Source organism: Mirounga leonina, unplaced genomic scaffold (genome assembly GCF_011800145.1).
Source record: "Mirounga leonina isolate KUSES-001 unplaced genomic scaffold, KU_Mleo_1.0 Mir_53, whole genome shotgun sequence".
Taxonomy (NCBI): Eukaryota; Metazoa; Chordata; class Mammalia; order Carnivora; family Phocidae; genus Mirounga; species Mirounga leonina.
In genome coordinates this window covers 90,677,625-90,682,096 of record NW_023270807.1, presented here as the reverse complement: position 1 = coordinate 90,682,096, position 4,472 = coordinate 90,677,625, and the positions used below count along the sequence as shown (strand labels likewise).

At 41.4% G+C, this 4,472-nt stretch overlaps 1 pseudogene; it reads left to right on the top strand.

Annotated features, from left to right (window-relative positions):
* The first annotated feature begins 2,645 nt into the window (after positions 1–2,645).
* LOC118001456 lies at positions 2,646–2,813 on the top strand (annotated as a pseudogene).
* Positions 2,814–4,472: the final 1,659 nt, after the last annotated feature.

Here is a 4,472-nt window from a genome sequence, read left to right as displayed (position 1 = left end):
AAACTCTTTTTAAAGAAATTCTTGTTCTTTTGATACTTGTGCCTCTATAAATAAGTTGGGAAGAAACATCTCCATCTGCACTTTGAACAAAGGAAAATTATGACAAGATGTCATATGGGTCCATGATTTCTCCTCCAGGGAGGTGATAACAGAGGTCATAACCCTCCCCTCTTTGCTGGAATAGGTGCCCAAAAGAGCACAATGAGGGGCATCTGGGTGGCTCAGTCGTTAAGTGTCTGCCTTCAGCTCAGGTCATGATCCCAGGGTCCTGGGATCGAGCCCCATGTCGGGCTCCCTGCTCAGCAGGGAGCCTGCTTCTCCCTCTCCCTCTGACTGCCAGTCCCCCTGCTTCTACTCTATCTCTTGCTGTGTGTCTCTCTGTCAAATAAATAAATAAAATCTTAAAAAAATAAAAGAGGGCACAATGACCTTGTGGTCACCCTCTGTCTAAAGGAGCAGCTGTCCTAGGGTTCTGGCCTCTCAAAGCCCTCCACTTTCAGCTGAGGCCTGATAGCAATGCAAATATTACCTGAACATTTAGCATTTGATTTGATGTGAGAATAAAAGAAGAAAAACCTTCTCACAGCTCACTCACTTGGTGTTCTTCAGTTTTTGTCCTATTGTACTTCAAAAGAAACCATAATCTATCCCAAAATAGAGAGTTGTCTTGAATTTTGGCAGATCCTAAAAGAGAGGCTAGGGAGTTCCTTGGGGGAGGTTTGTTTTTTTGTTTTTTGTTTTTTGTTTTTTCCTATTCTTTCCCTTTCTTCCTCTTCCAGAACACGAGTCACTGTATAAAAAGTCACTGAAAGCACTTGAACCTGTTTAGAAAATTATTCTGGGCCTCAGACCTTCATCGTCAGGCTTCTTTTCCTCCCTTCTCGTGTTGTCCCATTTATTGTTGGGTTGAGCTGAGCCTTGGTGACGGTGACACTCCTAAACAGCAGAGAGTAGTCAGGCTTGGAATATAAATAATCCAGAGGCAGCCATGCTTTTGCCTCGTTAGGGATCTAAGATTATGGGCCAGAATTCAGGATTCAAGTAGCTCCCAGTGTCAGCATCTCTGAAGTATAGGGATTGATATGTTCAACCCAGGGTCAGCTTGGAGTCACCCACATACCCAGATTCCGTGACCTCTTCTTAGAAACCCAGTGGCTATAGAGGTGTTTGCTTCCTTAGCCCCAGGCTTACCAGCTCTTTGCTTGCTCCTCTTTCTGTCTGAAGCTGCTCTATCAAGCTTTGCAATCAAGTCTTGCTGAATCACGACACCTCGACACCTCGTACTTCCTAGTATTTGATAACAGAAGTGAAAGTAAGACTCTTGTCATAATGTAATATTTTCATGGGAATTTTAACTTTTAGGACATTTTCCTTAATGTCACCAACACAAAACAAGTAGCTGCCGTTTGTTAAAAGTTTTATCAAGCTATGTGTTTAAACAGTGTAGCTCAAACTTTTTGAACCATAGCACATTTAAGTAAGGGTGATGCCCCCAAGTACCAGCAAATAGTCTCATTTTCCAGTAGGAGAAAAAGTAAGTGATAAACTATCGTTTTACAAGCACATGTTGTAGATTTTATGTACACATCTTCTCTAGCATTAGATTGTTCATATGTCAAAGCCCAGTTTTAGATAAAATTGTGGGCCACAAATACCATTGCCTCAAATATGTGTCACCACAGAACAATGTTCCGCTCGTCAAAAGTTTCTGAATAACAGAAGTAAAACAAATAAATCGCCGAAGTAGCAATTAGTAAAAGTTTACTGTGCATACACCAAAGAGACAGTTTGCCAAACAGGGAGCATTCAAACCAAAACATGGAATGAACCTCAGGAATATATGGCTACGAGACTGCTAATATAATGAGAAAGCAACGATTGTTCATTTTTCACAGGGATTGGTTATACTATTAGAATCAGAATTAAAATAGTATTAGGATTTTCTTAAATGATAGGGAATGGGCTAGTGGTTACCTCATATCAATTTTGAAAAACACTTTAAGTTTTGTTGTGATTTCCAGGGGCATTTGCAAGAAACGACCCAGGTCAAGCTGGTCTTGCAAAATAAGCTAAACTAAGCTTCGTTTGGATGACGAAACTGGTTTTCATCTCCTCAGCGAATTTTCAATGCTGGTCTCGGTATATTTTTTATTTTAACACAATTAAAAAAAAAAAAAAACGAAACAAACAAGATGTTTTAACATAAAAAACAAACAAATTGGGACGCCTGGGTGGCTCAGTCTGTTAAGCGGCTGCTTTCGGCCCAGGTCATGATCCCAGGGTCCTGGGATTGAGTCCCACATCAGGCTCCTCGCTCAGCGGGGAGCCTGCTTCTCCCTCTCTGTCCCTCTGCTTGTGCTCTCTCTGTCAAATAAAATCTTTAAAAAAAAACAACAACAAATTTATAATAATGAAGCCAAATTCACAGTTTGTCATCAAGTAGCCAGAATGGGAGCAATTGGAAATCATAATCAAGGCAATAAAACACTGATGATACACCATTAAACAAAATGGCCCTTCAAACAAGCATGGGAATTCCAACTATCATTCCGCAAGTGCAATATGAGCTCTGTGGCATGTGTGCTACTGGGTGCCAACCAGACTTGTCCGTCTGTCAGTCGAAAAGTCAGAAAATTGGGGCATTTGGCTTTATGTCCTGAGTCGCCCTGCAAGCAGAGATGAATCATCACCTGGAATGCTTCAATGTGTACAACAAAGTGCGGATAACCCTAACGTCACATGACTGTGGTGGACTGACCAAGAGAGATGTGAAACTGGCCAAGTTTATTGAAAAAGCAGCTGCTTCTGTGTGATCTCTTCCAAAATGCATGTCAAACCCAGTGCACATCTTAGCCATCATGTATGTGGAAGGCAGTTCACATGAACAAATTCAGTTGTCAATTTAAGCTCCCCTTTTGAACAGTCTTTTTTTTTTTTTTCTTAAGAGAGACAGAGCACAAGCAGGGGGAGAGGCAGAGGGAGAGGGAGAAGCAGACCCCCCCCCGCTGAGCAGGGAGCCCGATGTGGGGCTCGATCCCAGGCCCTGGGATCATGACCTGAGCCGAAGGCAGACGTTTAATGACTGAGCCACCCGGGCGTCCCTGAACAGTCTTTTGTACAATGAGTGCTCACTTATAAAATGATTTAAACTTGAAAAAAAAAAAAAAAAACTCAGGCTACTGAGTCAACTCTAATATGCATTATGTTTGGCTTACAAATAACTACGTTTAGCAACCCTTAGTTTTCTTAGCAGGTTACTCTACTAGTAAGCATCTCTTAGCCCTATATAAAATGAAAGTCACTTGTCCTTAAGCACCAAAGAGATACTTGGCATATTTAGACCAGTTTGAGGCTCCTCAAGAGGACCCTGCAGTGGACCTCACTTTGAAAATTATGGTACTAACCTAGAATATGCAAACAGCTGTTCCTTTAGGCCATGTGTGCTGCCCACTGTATTGGTTCTACTGGTGTCTCTGCCCCATAGCCCCTGCATAAGCCCCCCTTTGTTGTTCTACTGTCTACTCTGAACTTTGTCATTCCTTCTCCCTCTCCCCAGAGGTTGGGGTCTCTCCAAAAGTCCAAACTTATTGTTATTCCAAAATAAAAGTTCTCCAAACTTTTACCCAAATCTACCATTCCCTGCTCTTGCTCTTTAATCACCTTGGGGATGTTTTACTCAACAACAGCCTCTTCAGCCAGGCCCACTTACAGTGGAAACTTCTATAGGCTGCAGCTCTCTGGGAAGATGGCAACCATCCTGTCCCCATCCTCCATTCCCCCGCAACATCGCAAGCTCTTGTGTATATAGGGCTCTAGTTCCCAAATGTGCACAAGCCTAAGACTAGATTGTTCTGGATGCATTTCAAAACTTTTCAATTTTGGCTTAGTCTTTCAAAGTCTCATTTTTATTTCTCTAATTATGAAACATATTCTAAAAATCCAGCAATGAAATGAAGGGTTTGTTATTTCATAAAATGCAGGAGCCATGTGTTACCTTTCTGTGAGAAAGTACTCATTTATCATTCAAACACTGTATAATAAAAGCTGCCAAAATGCTGATTAAAAAAAAAAACGATAGCACACTGCCAAATCAAAGAACTGTAACTGCCAACCCATATTCTTTCTTATTATTTTAAGCTGTAAGTGACCATGAGACATGAGCATTCTCCTGATGCTCAGAACAACAACCAAGTTCTTCTGCTAAATTCATCATCCAGCCAGCCTTTCACTCATCCATTCATTCAACAACTATTTATTAAGCACCTATTATGTGCCAGCACTGTTCTAGGTACTGTTGATTCATCAATGAACAAAAAGACAAAGTCACCATAGGATGGACAAAGGTATGATGTGTGATGGGAATTCACCAAAAGAAAAACTATCATTTGTAAATTTGTCTCTGGATTTAGTCCTCTGACTTTCACTAAGCCTTGTTACCTCCCCTTGAAGTCTGATGCAGTGAGATCTTGACC